This window comes from Dendrobates tinctorius, unplaced genomic scaffold, assembly GCF_039654945.1.
Source record: "Dendrobates tinctorius isolate UK_male_01 unplaced genomic scaffold, ASM3965494v1 ptg000073l, whole genome shotgun sequence".
Lineage (NCBI taxonomy): Eukaryota > Metazoa > Chordata > Amphibia > Anura > Dendrobatidae > Dendrobates > Dendrobates tinctorius.
The window spans coordinates 31,702,121-31,721,882 of record NW_027361741.1 but is presented as its reverse complement, the minus strand read 5'-3'; positions in this window follow the sequence as shown (position 1 = coordinate 31,721,882).

Sequence of the window (19,762 nt, the reverse complement as noted above, 5' to 3'; positions counted from 1 at the left end):
GCATTTTCAAGTTACCCTTTCATCAGTTTGAAATGTAATTAAGAAATGCCAACTCCCTGCTCAATATACACATTTATGGTCTGCAGAGCACTGGTGTAAAACTGATATCACCATTATATGGTCACTGTATGGTGGCAATATCAGTGTTATTACAGTTTTTTGTTGAAGTAGTTGTCCAAGCTTGAAGTTAAAGTCCACAGTGACCTTATGTGACTGCGGACCTCTGAGCACTCACAAAGCTTGCGCGCTGTGCGGATTCTCCGGTGCCGACGCTGTGAGTTGGTGATCATGTGCAGTGGCATATCTTGAACAGCATGTGCCCCAAAGCAAATGCTCTAATGCAATTATCGCAAGTCTTTAATAGCATTGGTCTTTTCATATAGGCCAAAGGGTCTTTTTGGCCCCTTAGGCTCCAGGGTCCAAGTGACATTAGAACCCTTGCACCTACTATAGTTATGCTCCTGATCATGTTACCACAGGTATGAGATTTGCATATATGTGGTCACGTACTAACTAGACATAAAAGGCCTCACTTAATACAAGCCGAAAACAATAAGTCGGAATGTGGCAGGAGGTGTGAAATCACATACACATAACGGCCACTCCCAATGCCGGGACCAGAGAATCCTCACAGTGTGCACTGAGGATTCAGAAGTCTGAAGTTACATTAACTTTAACCTCAACCCCTTTAATGATCAGCATGATGGTATTATCAATACTGTATATGCTGGTAATATTTGGTTATTGCTTGTTGGTATTTGTCTGTAATATTGCAATATTATTCTTTTGATATTATAATTATTTAATCTTATATAGCATTATTCTTGGTATTATCATGATTCCCTCCATGAAGGGTAATATTAGTAATATATCCCCATCTGGTGCTCGGGGGTGGGAAGAGCATGAGCCTGTGTGATTTCTAATGCCAGGGCTGAATTTCAGTCCCAATCTGTTCCTGGGCCTAGCACCGGCTGAACTGCATTAATTGGCTGTCTAATATACCACCCACATCACCTCCCTCTTTTGGTCTTTGAAGTGAAGTATTGGGATAACACTACATACGCAGAGATGTCACAGCAGCTTGGAACATGTGCCACATCTCTATTACATCCTTACATGGCGAATGATGGAGAAAATGCTGAGACTTCTCATATGAAATGTCACAGAAGGTCTCAAAGCTGCAAGCAGAGACATCACATGATCAGTATAGCAATCAGGAAGATGCCATTAATTTGGATAAGTGAATATCAAATCCTTTCTGCACAAACAAGCCTGGAAGGAAATTAGATCCTTGTTGGAAAAATCCCTTTAAATAATAATAATCTTTATTTTTATATAGTGCTAACATACTCCGCAGCGCTTTACAGTTTGCACACATTAGGATCGCTGTCCCCGATGGGGCTCACAATCGAAAATTCCTTATCATTATGTCTTTGGAATGTGGGAGGAAGCCGGAGTACCTGGAGGAAATCCACGCAAACACGGGGAGAACATACAAACTCCTTGCAGATGTTGTCCTGGGTGGGATTCGAACCCAGGACTCCAGCGCCTGCAGTGCTATCCACTGAGCCACCGTGCTGCCCTTTAAGGATTACATTGGTTAACAAGCTTGCTTACAGCCATCATGGAGCATAGATGGTAAGATAGCTGGAAACTATAGCACACAATTCTTTAAATTTAACTTGCAGGTTTTACAAACGCACTTTTTTTTCCAAGAGTGCACCAGTACGAAATCCAGTTAAATTTTCATCTCTGCATTAAGCCCATTAGTCAGTCTCCAAAATACATTAATGTAACATGAGCTAATAGAACAAAAGGTCTTAAAAATTGACCTTGTTTAAAATGTTTTTGTGACTAATACTTTCATTCCACAGATTCTATTTTGTTGACTCTTTCTTCAAAATTTGACCAATTAGTAATTTTATAAAGAACACAGTATGATAAAACCAAGAAATTGCAATATAAATTTTAATCTGCTTTTTTTAAAGCAAAATATTTTTCTGGTTAGCTTTTCTTTTAAATAAAATGTAAAATCAGCGTGACTACACATTAAATATGCTTTGCATTCATTATAAAGGTGACAAAAGGAATACATCTAATTGATAAGACATATGCATTACCTTGTGCTACCAGACTAGCTACAAATACAGCTACAGTGCGGAAAATAAGTATTTGATACACTGACGATTGTGCAATTTTTCCCACCTACAAAGAATGGAGAAGTCTGTAATTTTTTTGCAGGTACACTTCAACTGTGAGAGAAAAAATCTTAAGAAAATCCAGAAAATCACATTGTATGAATTTTACATAACTAATCTGCATTTTATTGCATGAAATAAGTATTTCATACAATAGAAAAACAGAACTCGCGTTTAAAATATTTGGTACAGAAACCTTTGTTTGCAATTACAGAGGTCAGAAGCTTCCTGTAGTTCTTGACCAAGTTTGCACATTACACCAGGGATTTTGGTCAACTCCTCCATACAGATGTTCTCCAGATCTTTCAAGTTTTGGGGCTGTAGCTGGGCAACATTAAGTTTCAGCTCCCTCCAAAGATTTTCTTTTTGGTTCAGGTCTGAAGACTGGCTAGACCAATCCAGGACATTGAAATGCTTCTTATGGAGCCCCCCCTTAGTTGCCCTGGCTGCGTGTTCTGGTTCATTGTCACGTTGGAAGACTCAGCTATGAACTGTCACGTGCCAGGTCCTGAGTGACACGGCCAGCAGGCCGGTTACTGATACAACAGGACGCAGCATGTGTAATTGTCCTATGTGACGCGGCCCGCAGGCCATTAACTAATACAATAAGACAAGGGAATAGGGAAAACCTGGGTAACAATAACAATGGTGGCCCTGCGATAGGGAACAGGGAAGTGGAGATCTCCTGCACTCCCCTGAGTCAGTGTCTCTACACTCCTAACGTTCCCTAGGCCGGTTCCGCACCGGGCGCCGATCAGGAACCTAAAAACCCTGACTCGCCCTGCACCTAAACCCTCACTAGGGAAATGGACGGTGCGGAAACTAATCCCACCACTGCACTAAACACACATATGCAAAAGTGACAAAACAGGGGAACACCATTTAGCTTTGCTCAGTTGCTTACGCTCCCAGCAACAGAGCCTACCGCCTGCGTGCATCCTTTCCTCCACCGAGTCCAACACCTGGGTGCACTGTCCAGCAACGGATCTTCTCAGCACCATAGTGCAGCCTTGGAGCAAACAGAGTCCACACCTGCGTGCAGCTGTCCAGGAACAGAGTCCAGCAAATGAGTCCAGCTTTTCTGCCAAAGAGTCCAACATTTTGAGTCCAGCTTTCCGCAACCGAGTCCAGCATTCTGAGTGCAGCTCTACACCATAGCTGCCACTCTACCAAGCAATGCCAGCCCTCCTTGCAGACACCATAGCTGACACTCCACCAATCCATGCCAGCCCTCCTTGCAGACACCATAGCTGCTACTCCAGCACTCTGACTGGGCTGCCAGTGACTCTCCTTCAGCTCCATTCTTTACCCAGGCTTGCTTGCAAATGAGGAACTTATCACCAACAGTGATTAACACACCTGATACTCTCTTATAGAGCAATCGCACCTGTTACATAATTACGTGCACAAACTGAGGTAACCAGAGTGCAATGACCCTAATGGCCACCGGGGGGAAAACTACAACTGAAATCACCACAGTGCAATGACCCTAATGGCCACCGGGACAAAACCACCTTTGGCACATAGCCAAAGGAAAAAAAAGGTTACTTTGTGCATTTAATCTGTCAGATCCAACCTGGATCGTGACAGTACCCTCCCTTTAATGAAGGGCCTCTGGACCCTCAAGACCACTCCTCATCAGGGCACCACCTACAGAGGAGATGCCTAGATCCAGAGTTCACCCCTGCAACTATCTGCACCTCAGGTTTATGACAAACGCACCACTGGTATTGGCAAAGTAAGTTCTGGAGGCACCACTCATCTCCAAAGCGTCGACCTGGGGAACGAGTTATGTATGTGTATGTTCTGTATGAGCTGGTAAGACTCCGCAATACTCTTCCAAGATGTTTTTTGGTGGCCACCCATACATGTTCGCTCACAGACAGGTTCGTGTTGTGAGTTCATTCTCACCAGTTGTGACTTCCCCTTCTGGACTCCCTCTGGTGGTGACGGGAGGTGGTGCGGCTGGTTTGATCGGAGGAGATCTGCCACCTGAGAATGAGGATGACGATTGGATCTCAGGATTCTCAGATTGGATTTAAGACAGCCAAAGCCCTGTTCAGTTGCTTGTGATTCCTTCTGGCTTGTCAGTTCTTGGTTTTCAGCTCTGTTCCAGTCATCTAAAGCTAAGTTTTTCTGCTAATGTTCACACTTGATTTTGTTGGTCTTTTCAGTTTTTTGTGTGGTCTGCCAGCCCCGGCTGGGGGCTGAGCTGAATTTCCACTCTAATTTATCAGTATTTTGCCAATTGGCTTTTTGTCCCTTACTAGTTCGGTCTCTTTATGCTCTGTCTCAGAATATTCCAGAGTGCTGATATAGTGGGAGAAGTCAAGTGACTTCAGGGTTAATTTTGCTATCAGAAGTGTTGGACATTATTTTTGTAGGGTTTTTTGCAGGTTGCAGACAGTGACTTGCCTTTCCTTTCCTGTCTAGTTTGTTTGGGCCCCATCATTTGCTCAGCCTATTTTCCTGCCTGTGTTTGTGCTTTCATCTTGTTTCCCCATCTGTACATGTGTGTGGGCTATCTATTCCCTTGGGGTCTGCTCTGAGGCAGTTAGTTTTCCTTTTTCTTGCTTTAGACTTATGTAGTCCTCCAGCCGTGACGAGGCATCAAGGAACATCGTAGGCACGCTCCACGGCTACTGCTAGTTGTGTGGTAAGATCAGGGATCTGCAATCTGCATAGTTACCAACGTCTCTGGTTTTCTGTGGCTTAGCTTGTTTTGTTTTTTTTCTCCTCAGTAACCCATTCATAACAGAATCACCAGCCCTACCGCAGATTCTAGGGTACTCAAAAGCAGAAAGAATTGTAGAAAAAGAAAAAGAGAAAAAAAAAGTGTCAGAATTTTTTTTTTTTATATGTATATTTTTTCCTCTTTTTCTCTGGGGCCGTAGGAAGATTTTTTTAAAATGGAGATTAAGCAATTGTCTAATCGTGTGGAGCAGCTCACTGCTGAAGTGCGGGGAATTTCCACCTATCTCACTCATTCACATGCTGCTGAACCAAGGATCCCTACTCCTGATGTGTTTTTTGGGGATCGGTCTAAATTTTTGAATTTTAAGAATAATTGTAAATTATTTCTTGCCTTGAAGCCTAATTCATCGGGGAGCTCTGTGCTGCAGGTTAAAATTGTCATCTCTTTGCTGCGCGGCGATCCCCAGGATTGGTTGCTTTCTTTGACACCTGAAGATCCTATTCTGACTAATGTGGATGCATTTTTTCAAGCCTTGGGGTTGTTGTATGATGAACCTAATGCTATTGATGAAGCTGAGAAAGCCCTATTGGTATTGAACCAGGGTCAGGATTCTGCAGTTATACTGTCAAAAATTCCGAAAGTGGGCGGTCCTTACTACATGGAATGATGGTGCCTTGGCAGCTCTCTTTCGGAAGGGTTTGTCAGAAACCGTAAACGATACTATGGTGGGATTTCCTGTTTCCTCTGGTCTTGACAATTCTATGTCATTAGCCATTCAAATTGATCGGCGTTTACTTGAACGCAAACTACACGAGAGGAGTTGCCACCTTTTGGACAAATGTCTGAACCTATGCAATGTGATAGAGTTTTGTATAGGGCGCAACGTCAGGAGTTTAGAAGGCGTAATAAGCTGTGCTTTTTCTGTGGAGAAGTCTCTCATATTATTTCTGTCTGCCCAAAACGAGAGAAGCGTTTTGCACACACATTTGCTGTGGGCAGTATACAACCTAAGTTTCTTTTGGCAATTACACTGATCTGCTCCTTATCCACATTTTCTACGAAGGCTTTTGTGGATTCAGGAGCAGCGTTGAATTTGATGGATTTGGACTTTGCTAAACGTTGTGGTTTTTCCATGACGCCTCTGCGGACGCCTATTCCTTTGAGGGGAATTGATGCTACTCCTTTGGTGGAGAATAAACCTCAGTTTTGGACCCAGGTGACGATGCGGGTTGCCCCAGACCACCAAGAAAATTGTAAATTTTTGGTGCGGCATAATTTGCATGAAACTATTGTTCTGGGTTTTCCTTGGTTGCAAACTCATAAGCCAGTTTTGGATTGGAAATCTGGGTCTGTGGTGAGTTGGGGCTGTCAGTGTGTTCTTAGGAACGCTCCTGTTTTCTCCACCTCTTCTCAGTCTCATGATATTCCTGATTATCTAGCCGATTTTTCTGATGTATTTAGTGAGAGCAAGTCTGCATCTTTGCCTCCTCATAGGAGTTATGACTGTGCAATTGAGTTGATACCTGGGTGTAAATTTCCCAAGGGTCGGCTTTTCAACTTATCAGTACCAGAACATAATGCTATGCGATCCTATATTAAGGAGTCATTGGAGAAGGGTCATATTAGACCATCCTCGTCACCTTTAGGTGCTGTTTTTTTTGTGGCCAAGAAAGATGGTTCATTAAGACCATGTATTGATTATCATTCCCTTAACAAGATGACGGTTAAATATCAGTACCCGCTACCTCTGATGTCTGATTTAATCTCCAAAGTTAAGAGTGCCTGCTGGTTTACTAAGTTTGACCTCAGGGGGGCGTATAATCTTATTCGCATCAAGCACGGGGATGAATGGAAGACGGCGTTTTATACTCCGGAGGGACATTTTGAGTACCTGGTGATGCCTTTTGGGCTTACTAATGCCCCTTCTGTCTTCCAGTCCTTTATGAATGATATTTTCCGTGACTTTGTGGATAAGTATTTGATCATCTATCTGGATGATATTTTGATCTTTTCTAGTGATTGGGATTCTCATGTGGAACACGTCCGGACTGTGTTCCGGATTTTGAGAGATATTTCACTGTTTGTTAAGGGATCGAAATGCCTCTTTGGTGTACAGAGGATTTCATTTTTGGGATTTATCTTATCTCCATCGACTATTGAAATGGTAAGAATAAACAGAGGAAAAGGATACAAGCACACGATATATTTATATATAATATAATAATCTCATTAATGTATATGATAGTAAAAATAAATATCAAAAGTGTGGTTGAACCAATCCCCCAAACAAGGGATGGCAGTCCATCCGGTATAAATGGAAAAGATAACTCAAAGATGGATGGGAATAAGGAATCCCACAGGATAAAAAAAATGCAACAAGAATGATAATAGAATAATAACAATAATAATAATAAATGGCACAATCTTTTAAAAATAAAAATGCCTTTATTGAAATATTGGCACAACAATTAAGTGCATTAAAAATATATATATATATAATGAAATAAAATATACAACCATGTTAGCAATGTGTTTATGGAAAATGTAAAAACCAATCCATAACAAAAAGGCTTAATTTATGATCCAGGTACAAAAGTGCATGTATAAAGTGACACAGTATATATTTAATGAATGTGCCCAAAGTGCAAAGGTGCAGCTGTGCAAGGAATACAAATCGCCCTAAGGCGTGTACAACTGAACACAAAATATAAAATACCTGTAAGCCAATTGGCGCTATGTGGATTGTATAAGAACGCGCCCCGACGCGCGTTTCGGAAATAAAATCTCCTTCGTCAGGGGGTATCTATCCCCCTGACGAAGGAGATTTTATTTCTGAAATGCGCGTCGGGGCGCGTTCTTATACAATCCACATAGCGCCATAGTGCGATTTGTATTCCTTGCACAGCTGCACCTTTGCACTTTGGGCACATTCATTAAATATATACTGTGTCACTTTATACATGCACTTTTGTACCTGGATCATTAATTAAGCCTTTTTGTTATGGATTGGTTTTTCCATTTTCCATAAACACATTGCTAACGTGGTTGTATATTTTATTTCATTATATATATATATATATTTTTTTTTTTTTTAATGCACTTAATTGTTGTGCCAATATTTCAATAAAGGCATTTTTATTTTTAAAAGATTGTGCCATTTATTATTATTATTGTTATTATTCTATTATCATTCTTGTTGCATTTTTTTTATCCTGTGGGATTCCTTATTCCCATCCATCTTTGAGTTATCTTTTCCGACTATTGAAATGGACCCGGCCAAGGTACAGGCCATTTATGATTGGGTTCAGCCTACTTCTTTGAAGGCCCTCCAGAAGTTTTTGGGTTTTGCTAATTTCTATCGTAAATGTATAGGTAATTTTTCTGGTATTGTCAAACCACTGACTGATCTGACCAAGAAGGGCGCTGATGTGCTGAATTGGTCTCCTGAGGCTATCTCAGCATTTCAGGAGCTTAAGCAGAGATTTACTTCAGCTCCAGTTTTACAGCAACCTGAAGTCTCTCTTCCATTTCAGGTGGAGGTAGATGCTTCAGAGATTGGTGCAGGAGCTGTTTTGTCCCAAAAAGACCCTGTGACTTCTAAGATGAATCCCTGTGCCTTCTTTTCTCGAAAGTCCTCCCCATCTGAACACAACTATGACATGGGGAATCGGGAAATGTTGGCCATGAAGTGGGCATTTGAAGAGTGGAGACAATGGTTGGAGGGAGCTAGACATCAAGTTGTGGTCCTCACCGATCACAAGAATTTGATTTATCTGGAGTCGGCCAAATGCTTGAATCCTAGGTCTAATAAATGGCCCGCATATGGCCCATGGCTTGCACTTTGCCCAGGTGTGATCCACCTTATCCCAGAGTTTGGTTGATATTAACTCTTTAACCCCTATATAGGGATCTTAATGTATACAGAGGACCCTGGGTTGGATCCAGTCCACAGAATAGTTTCTAGCTGGCAGAGTGGGTGTTGGAGAATGATCTGTGTCACTTTATGAGGTAATAACTCTAAAACGCTTCAACAGATCCCACTAATAATGAGATTGTTTTTTCATGACATGCTGTACTTCACGATAGGGGTAAAATTTATTCAATCTAATGTGTTTATTTGTTAAATGAATGGAAATTTGGCAAACATTTGGAAAATTTTGTAATTTTCAAACTTTGAATTCTTATGCCCTCAAATCAGAGAGATGTGTCACACAAAATAGTTAATAAATAACATTTCCCACATGTCTACTTTACATCAGCACAATTTTTTAAACAATTTTTTGTGAGAAAGTTATAAGGGTTAAATTTGAACAGCAATTTCTTCTTTTTCCAACAAAATTTACAAAACAATTCTTTAAGGGACCATCTCACATTTGAAGTGAATTTGAGGGAACTATATGATAGAAAATGCCCAAAAGTGACACCATTCTAAAAACTGCACCCATCAAGATGCTCAAAACCACATTCAAAAAGATTATTAACCCTTAAATGAACATTTTACTTTTTTTCACAAAAACCACGACCTTTCGAAACACCTGATTTCCTCTTTACAACATATGGACGATGATGGTATTGATGACGACTTAGAAATTTACCACGTCCACACCAATAAGATGAAGATCACAGCTGCAAAAAATGTACAAAAAAGGCAGTGAATGTCTGAAAAATAATTTTCTCTAGGGCAAAGTTTCCCTCTTACTAAAGTGGTACCGAATGAGGCATACACAGCGTGAGATGCTTGAAAGGTGATGTATTCTGATTTGTCTGATTTTTTGAAAGCGAACAGAAAAGATGGATGATATAGTGGGAAGATGTGTGATTTTGGTCAGAAAGGAGGTGATGTCAGGTACAGATAGGTAGATTTGCGTGTCATCGGTGAAGTGATGATATTGCAAACCGTGCCATTACATCAGCTGTTTCAGGCAGAAGGTGTAGATGGAGAAGAGTAGGGGTCCTAAAACAGAGCCTTGCTTGGGGAACACTGAAAGACAAGTGTCGAGGTGAGAAGGTGGTGTGGGAGAGGGAGACAATTAAAGTCCCCCTACCAGTGTTGTTTTTTTAAAGACTGCCGATAACCCCAAAAAGGAAATTTGCAACACCGGCCGTGGCCGCATCAGCAGGGGTAGTAAAACTACCAGCCTTACCACTACCAGCATGATCAGGCACATGGCAGCAAAGCACCTGACTTTGTTGGTTGAACACCAGGCTCCATAATCAGTGTCTGCAGGTGATACCACTGCTTCTTCCGCTGTTGTGCATGCAAGCCAATCCCCTGTCCACAGTGCATGCGAAGATGCCTCCTGACCTGCTCCTGCCTTTGACCACAGTCAAAGAGCACCATCATCAAGCACGTCCACATTCTTGCCCTACCGCAGCCTTCAGTTGCCATACTTCAGTCATTGGACCGTAAGATGCAGCCAGATGCAGATGTTGGAAAGGATTTGTGAGCAGAAGAGGGCAGTTGGTGAATAGTCTACCAGCATCAACAAGGTTGTTGGTATTCAGTTCTGTCTTCACACATAGCATGTGAGGAGTGGACATGGATGTCTGACATATGTAACATCCTCCAAAACTTTGACGAATCCACAAAGAGAGTGAGCATCAATGATACCATAATTAATGTCTCCATCTTGCATATCTGTGTTCTAATTTGACTACTGTATATACAGTTATGTCCATATATATTTGGACAGAGACAATATTTTTCTAATTTTGGTTCTAAACATTACCACAATGAATTTTAAACAAAACAATTCAGATGCAGTTGAAGTTCAGACTTTCAGCTTTCATTTGAGGGTATCCACATTAAAATTGGATGAAGGGTTTAGGAGTTTCAGCTAGTTAACATGTGCCACCCTGTTTTTAAAGGGACCAAAAGTAATTGGACAATTGACTCCAAGGCTATTTCATGGACAGGTGTAGGCAATGCCTTCATTATGTCATTCTCAATTAAGCAGATAAAAGGCCTGGAGTTGATTTGAGGTGTGGGCTTGCATTTGGAAGGTTTTGCTGTGAAGGAAATATGCCATCAAAGGAGCTCTCCATGCAGGTGAAACAAGCCATCCTTAAGCTGCAAAAGCAGAGAAAACTCATCCGAGAAATTGCTACAACATTAGGAGTGGCAAAATCTACAGTTTGGTACATCCTGAGAAAGAAAGAAAGCACTGGGGAACTCATCAATGCCAAAAGACCTGGGCGCCCACGGAAGACAACAGTGGTGGATGATCGCAGAATAATCTCCATGGTGAAGAGAAACCCATTCACAACAGCCAACCAAGTGAACAACACTCTCCAAGAGGTAGGCGTATCAATATCCAAATCTACCATAAAGAGAAGACTGCATGAAAGTAAATACAGAGGGTTCACTGCACGGTGCCAGCCACTCATAAGCATCAAGAATCAAAAGGCTAGACTGGACTTTGCTAAAAAACATGTAAAAAAGCCAGCACGGTTCTGGAAGAACATTCTTTGGACAGATGAAACCAAGATCGACCTCTACCAGAATAATGGAAAGAGAAAAGTATGGCGAAGGTGTTGTACAGCTCATGATCCAAAGCATACCACATCATCTGTAAAACACGGCGGAGGCAGTGTGATGGCTTGGGCATGCATGGCTGCCAGTGGCACTGGGTCACTAGTATTTATTGATGATGTGACACAGGACAGAAGCAGCCAAATGAATTCTGAGGTATTCAGAGTCATAATGTGTGCTCAGATCCAGCCAAATGCAGCCAAACTGATTGGTCATCGTTTTATACTACAGATGGACAATGACCCAAAACATAAAGCCAATGCATCCCAGGAGTTTATTAAAGCAAAGAAGTAGAATATTCTTGAATGGCCAAGTCAGTCACCTGATCTCAAAACAATTGAGCATGCATTTCATTTGTTAAAGACTAAACTTCAGACAGAAAGGCCCACAAACAAACAGCAAGTGAAAACCACCGCAGTGAAGGCCTGGCAGAGCATCAAAAAGGAGGAAACACAGCGTCTGTGATGTCCGTGAGTTCAAGACTTCAGGCAGTCATTGCTAACAAAGGGTTTTCAACCAAGTACTAGAAATGAACATTTTATTTACAATTATTTAATCTGTCCAATTACTTTTGGTCCCTTTAAAAACAGGGTGGCACATGTTAAGGAGCTGAAACTCCTAAACCCTTCATCCAATTTTAATGTGGATACCCTCAAATGAAAGCTGAAAGTCTGAACTCCAACTGCATCTGAATTGTTTTGTTTAAAATTCATTGTGGTAATGTCTAGAACCAAAATTAGAAAAATGTTCTCTCTGTCCAAATATATATGGACCTAACTGTAAGTAAAGTTTCATCCAGGACAAAAAAAGAAAACCGCCATAAACTGGAAAAACTTTGAGCACACAGATATGAGCTGGCACAGAGATACCACTAGGACAAATGTGTGCCCTTTTTAATTTTTGGGCTAGCTAGTGCTGTATATAAGTACAGTTTTACCCAGGCTAAAAAAAGAAAACCGCCATAAACTAGCAAAACTTTGAGCACACACATATATGAGCTGTCACGGAGATACCACTTCGACAAATGTGTGGCCTGTATTTTTTTTTTTGCTAAATACTGCTGTATTTAATGACAGTGACAGCCAGTCCAGAAAAATAAAACCACCATAAATTGGCAAAACTTTGAGCACACACAGATATGAGCTGGAATGGAGATACCACTATGACAAATGTGTGCCCTGTTTGTTTTGGGGGGGCTAACTAGTGCTGTATATAAGTACAAATGTGTAAAATAAAATAAAATTAGTGGCGCATAAATACCTCCCTGCAAACCACAGCTAAAAATAGGGTCTATACCAACACGACCAAAAAATCAGTATAAAATAAATAAATGAATTTTGCGCTGGTTACAGGTACACTAGGATGTCTTGCCTCTATATATGTCCAAATAGATGGTATTACATTTAGTATAACAATTTAGATAATGCAGGGTTAAGTTACCTTACTTCCATGATGTGAAGTGTTGACCATATAAAAGTGCTGCTACTATTGGACATAGCAGCACTTTTATATGGTCAACACTTCACATCGTGGTAGTAAGGTAACTTAACCCCGCATTATCTAGATTGTTATACTAAATGTAATACCATCTATTTGGACATACATAGAGGCAAGACATCCTAGTGTACCTGTATCCAGCACAAAATTCATTTATTTATTGTATATTAGTACAGTTTCACCCAGGCCAAAAAAGAAAACCGCCGTAAACTGGCAAAACTTTGAGTACACACAGATATGAGCAGGCACGGAGATACCACTACGACAAATGTGTGCCTTGTTTTTTTTTTTTATTTTTGGGCTAACTAGTGCTGGATATACTGTAAGTACAGTTTCACCCAGGCCAAAAAAGACTACATGCTCCAAACAATTTCAAAGTGAGATGTCCCCTACTGTATTTAGCTAGTAATAGAAGAATTTTTTTTGGCCTGTCGATGAGGCCTGTATAACATTGACTACATACTATAAAAAATTTCAACGTGAGATGTCCGCTACTGTATTATGTTAGTAACTGAAACATTTTTTTCAACCTGTCGATAAGGCCTGTATAACATTGACTATATGCTCCAAACAATTTCAAAGTGAGATGTCCACTACTGTATGACATTAGTAACAGAAGAAAGATGTCATGGGGTTACCTCGACAGTGTGGAACCAGAGGAGCGCAGCATCTCATTGCTCCTACTACAGCACTGAGAAGTAGCACTTCTCCTTCATTTTAAATGTGTTTATTTCCTCTAGCAGAACAGGGGTTAATGGGCCATATTGGAAATCCCTGTGCTCACAGCTGAACTCTATCAGCCACTCCTTTTCCCTTAATAATCTGGGCTCTGATACAAATCCTTGTCAGAGCTAGCTTTATTGCTGCATGGCTAACAGAGGGAGAGGAGAGAGGAGTTGTTATGAGAAGGAAAGTTGCAATTGTGGATGTGGATGAAAGTGTGAATGAGGGCTGGCTGACAAAGAAGATATACGGCAAACAGTTTTTTAATTAGATCTCCCCTACTGTGTGAGGTTATTAACTGACAGCATTTTTTGGGGCCTGTGTATGAGACCTGTGTAACATTGAGTACATGCTCCAAACAATTTAAAAGTGAAATGTCCCCTACTGTATTACATTAGTAACAGAATATTATTTTTTGACCTGTTGATGAGGCCCGTATAACATTGACTAGATGCTCAAACAATTTCAAACTGAGATCTGCCCTACTGTATCACATTAGTAACATAACAAAATTATTTTTAGTGTGGATGAGGTCTGTATAATCAAAAAAGATTGCCTGTGGCATTGGAATGCCCTCTTTCCTACAGTTGCTGCTGGTAAGGTGTAGGTTTGCTTGAGAAATATAGTTAGTTGTTACATGAACTGATCAGGAAAAGGGGCATGATGATGGTGGGAATGGGAGCGTACAACAGGATCAATAAAAGGGTGCCTATCGGTGGTATCAGATTCAGGATCTAGCCCACAACTATTACTTGTTTACCCAACACTAATTACCAGAGAGCGTTTGATGCTCATCAGAAGATAGGGGTAACAGATTCGCTTCTCAGGCTAGACATAGGCTCAAAACAATTTGAAACTCAGCTCTCGGCTGCTGCAGAACAATTTCAATGCCATTAAATGACAAGGATAGCAAGAGAAAAAATAATTATTTTAATGTGTGTGAGTTCTGCAGACAGCTTCATATCACTGTCACAAAATGACAACGTGGGAACTCACAGGATCTGTCTGATGGCACCGCGAGCAGGAGAACTTTCTCATGCTCACGGTGCCCTCAGACAAGGAATAGCAGTTCACATGTAGTGTCTGCTGCATGACAGGCTGTTTGGATGCATCATGCATCCGTGTAGTCTGCCATCTAGCTGTAGCAGAGCTGGACGAGTCGTGGGACAAATGGATTAAAAGCATCTATGCGCAAAAGGTGAGGAATACTGTTGATTTGTTTTTACCTCTTTTACAGATGATGTGGGCATCGGGGGAATGAGTGAGGTTATAAGTATAGTTTAATTAAGAATATTAAAGGAGTCTGTGTCTTCCTTTCAATCAAAGGAATTTTTCTGGGTGTCTGTGTTTTCTTACAATGTGATTATGGGGTTAGTAATGGGGGCGTCTTATTGACGCCTCTCCATTGCTAACCTCGGTGCTTGATGTCACCTGACAATACAAAGGTGACATCAACCCCCCAGCTATCACCCCACTTGCTACCGCTACAGGGCAAGTGAGAAGAATGAGGCTAAGGGCTCATACTCACATACGAGAAACTCGGACGAGTCTGGCATGTCAATACCCAGCACTGCCGCAGAAGCCATTTCACTTTTCCAAAGCTTTTTTACTAGCAGTAACATGGAAGCCCCCTATACATCTGTTAACAGATGACAGACCTGAGTGGGGACTTGCATTTTTTGTGGAATGAGTTGAAGCTTTTATTGGGAACATTTTACATAACATTTGGGATCACATTTATCTGGCTCTCTACGCTGACTACTTTCTTTGTGGTTTCCATCTAAATCTCTGAGTAACGTAATAGATGACGCCCCCGAGGGATCCATTCACTATAATGAGACAGCAGAGTTACTCTGGACTCCATCTGGCCTCTGTTCTACGGTGCATAAAATTGTGGCCAAAGGCACTTTTATGGAATCTTAAAAAGACAGACACCACCAGATGAAGGGTCTTATGGCGTCCACAGAGCCTCCATCTGCCTCATTATAGGGAATCTTCCACTGGGGGTTCTGTCTAAATCACGTATTTCAGAGGCTAAAACTGAAGCCCAGATGTAACCGCTCATTGCAGAGCACAGAATAAATGTGCACTGAGCCTTACTGTGCTTTTTGGAAGGCAGAATGAAAAAATCAACAGCATGTGATTAATTGATTTTATTTATTTTTTACGCCAGTATAAGGCCGGTTTCACATTTGCGCTTTATAGTGCAGCGACGGCCTGTGCACGGCCGCCGCTAAGTCCCACCCCCTCCCGGCTCCCTGCCCGCCCCATCCGGTCATCGCTGCCTACTAGCACACATGGACGCTTGCGATCTGCGCACCCTAGCTTTAGCATAGAGTGCGCAGATCGTGCGCTGGCTGTGCGCTAGCAAGATTTTGCCGTGCACTGCGCACTTTTGAAGGTGCGCCCGTGTGCAACGAACGCAGCATGTTGCATTTCGGCACGCACGGTGCACCTTCAAAAGTGCGCAGCGCATGACAAAATCCTGCTAGCGCAACCTGTTGAGGACCTGTTGAAGTGTATTGAGCGCGAAACGGCTGTTGTCCGTCTTACAGCACATTGCTCCCATGCCTATGCCGATGCCGTGTGCATGTGAAATAAAGTGGTTTGATTCACATGAATGGTGAGTGCCATCCTGCTTTTTCTCTTTCTCTACAATGAATTCATTGAGAGGTGTAGTTTGTATAATGGGATTTCTTATTGTTGTTCTGCTGTTCTGGTACCTGATGGGCTCTGCCATTGTGACATGGTACCTAGGGATGAACGAACGTGCTTGCCACTACTCGTTACTCGCCCGAGTAACACGGTCCTCGGTGTACTCGGCAAGCACCGAGCATTACCGGAATTACTCGGCGGGAACTCGAGTCTCCAACCAACATTTTTGGTGGACTTAGAGACCCAATCACGCTGCATGGATTGTCTGCCAGGCAATGAAATACTGCAGCCATCTTTGCTGTGGTCGTGCACTGATTTTTTGGCCGCACAGCAACATCAGGGGTATAAGAGACCGGACACCGCCCTGCTCGGCACATTCAGCTCCAGATTGAAATAGTGTAGGGACAGGCGCTGCCGATATAGGGTTAGAATTGGGGATTTATTAGTTAGTGTGGGATCTACCATCCTAAACTACTCACATCCAGCTAAAGCAACAGTCCTTCTAAGGACTAATTCTGGAGTATATAGGTTCCAGTGTTAGGTAGGCATGATAGTGTACATCGCTCTATACCAGTGTTGAGCATTCTGATACCGCAAATATCGGGTATCGGCCGATATTCGCGGTATCGGAATTCCGATACTGAGTTCCGATACTTTTTGCATATCGAATACTGGAATCGGAAGTTTCCATAATGCTATGAGCCAGTTTGATTTGATTCAGCCAATGAGGAATCCTCAGAAGTGTGGGCACATCCTGTTTGGCATGTAGGCATGTTAACTAATGGCATGGATGTGATTGGCTGCTGAAATGATGTCATGATGCACTATAAAAGCCACTGCCGCCGCCATTTTGGGTTCACTCTGCTGTGAATTCAGTTACAGACTGCTGTTCAAGACTCTGAGGGACAGTTAGAGATAGCGATTTGCTATTTAATATTGTGCTTTACCCAGGCTACATTATCAACCACTGTAGCTTTCTTTTGCCTTGCAGCACTGTTCACAGCTGTCTGCAAGGTTTATGTGAGTGCAGCTCACGCTGTGTAGTGTGTCCTGCAGCAACCTCTGGTTGTAGGCCGCTCAGCGTGCGTCACTGCCTCATACATATTTATTTTTGTTTTATTGCTGCTCATTTTTTATTAATTCTCCTATTAGTGTGCATCCATCCGTATCCACTACATTGGTTGCAAACTGTTATGAATGGGTCACCGAGGAGAAAAAACACAACAAGCTAAGTCACAGAAAACCAGAGAGGTTGGTAACTATGCAGATTGCAGATCCCTGATCTTACAACACAACTAGCAGTAGCCGTGGAGCGTGCCTGCGATGCTCCTTGACGCCTCGTCACGGCCGGAGGACTAAATAAGCCTAAAGCAAGAAAAGGGAAAACTAACTGCCCCAGAGCAGACCCCAAAGGAATAGATAGCCCCCACACATGTATTGATGGTGAAACAAGATGAAGGCACAAACACAGGCAGGAAAATAAGCTGAGCAAATGATGGGGCCCTAACTAACTAGACAGGAAAGGAGAGAAAAGACACTGTCTGCAACCTGCAAAAAACCCTACAAAAATCATGTCCAACACTTCTGATAGCAAAATTAACCCTGAAGTCACTAGACTTCTCCCACTATATCAGCACTCTGAAATATTCTGAGACAGAGCAAAAAGAGACCGAACTAGTAAGGGACAAAAAGCCAATTGGCAAAATACTGATAAATAAGAGTGGAAATTCAGCACAGCCCCCAGTAGGGGCTGGCTGACCACACCAAAAAACTGAATAGACCAACAAAATCAAGTGTGAACATTAGCAGAAAAACTTAGCTTTAAATGACTGGAACAGAGCTGAAAACCAAGAGCTGACAAGCCAGAAGGAATCACCAGCAACAGAATAGGGCATCGGTGTCTTAAATCCAATCTGAGACTCCTGAGATCCAATCATCATCCTCATTCTCAGGTGGCAGATTTCCACCAATCAAATCAGCCTCTCTACCTCCTGTTACCACCAGAGGGAGTCTGGAAGGAGAACTCACAACTGGTGAACCAGAGAATGAACTCACAACAGCAAACACTATATAGGAGTAGACAGCGGAGCCATTCTGCAGCCTTTCAGTGCTAGTGCACAGTTCTCTGCACTGTTCACAGCTGTCTGTGAGGTCTCTGTGTGTGAGTACAGCTCACGCTGTAGTGTGTTCTGCAGCCACCACTGGTTGTAGTCCGCTCAGCGTGCGTCACTGCCTCATACATTGTTCTTTTTTGCTGTAGTGCTGCTTATTTTTCCAGAATTTCTCCTATTAGTGTGCTTCCATCTGTATCCAGCTTGATTGGTTGCAAACACTATATAGGAGTAGATAGAGGAGCCTGTTGTGAGTTCATTTTCCCCTTCACCATTGAGGTCTGATGAACTCCCTCTTCTGGTGAAGGAAGGTAGTGAGGCTGATTACCAAGCACCTGAGCAGGATGATGATGACTGGGTGACTGGAATTGCTGACTGAATATAAGGCAGCCGACGCCCTTCTGCCTTGCTGGTGAGTTCTCAGAGGGATTCTAGGAGACCAGTCTGATTCCTGCTCCTCAAAAGCTAAGTTTTCTGCTCTGCTTTTTGCATTTGTGTTTTGATTTTGTTTTGCCTTGTTTTTTCTGGATTTCTGCCATTCCCTGCTGGGGTGAGCTGAATTCCTTTTTGCTCTGTCTTCAGAAAATACCTGAGTACTGATATAGTCTTTTTGAAGCCTAGCATCTTCAGGGCTTTTTTCCCTATCAGTCTGTTGGCTCTTGTTTTGATAGGGTTTTGGCGGACTGCAGACAGCAGCTTTTCTATCCTGTCCTATTTTGTTAGCTTGGGCCCCATCATTTGCTCAGCCTATCTTTCTATCTGTGTGAGTGTTTTTTCATCTCGCTTCACCGTCATTATATGCTGGGGGATGCCTATTGCTTTGGGGTCTGCTCTGGGGCAGTTTAGATTTCCCTTTCTGTCTTTAGGCTATTTAGTTCTCCAGCTGTGATCGAGGGATCTAGGGTACCGTAGGAACCCCCCACGGCTACTGCTAGTTGTTGTTGATAGGTTCAGGGGTCTGCAATCCGATAGCTGCCAACTTCTCTGGTTTTCTGGACTTAGCTAGCATTTTTGTTTTTGCCTCCTATGGTGACTCATTCATAACAGAATCACCAGCCATACAGCAGATCCTTGGGTACTCAATAGCAGGAAAGAATTGTAAAGAAAAAAAAAAAAGTGTGTATATTTTTTCCTCTATATTTTTGAGGCCGTAGGGGGAATTTTTTTTCTCTCAATGGAGATAAAGCAATTGTCTGATCGTGTGGAGCAGCTCGCTGCGGAAGTGCGGGGAATTTCCGCCTACCTTGGTCATTCACATGCTGCTGAACCAAAGATCCCTACTCCTGATGTGTTTTTTGGGGATCGGTCTAAATTTTTGAATTTCAAAAATAATTGTAAATTATTTTTTGCC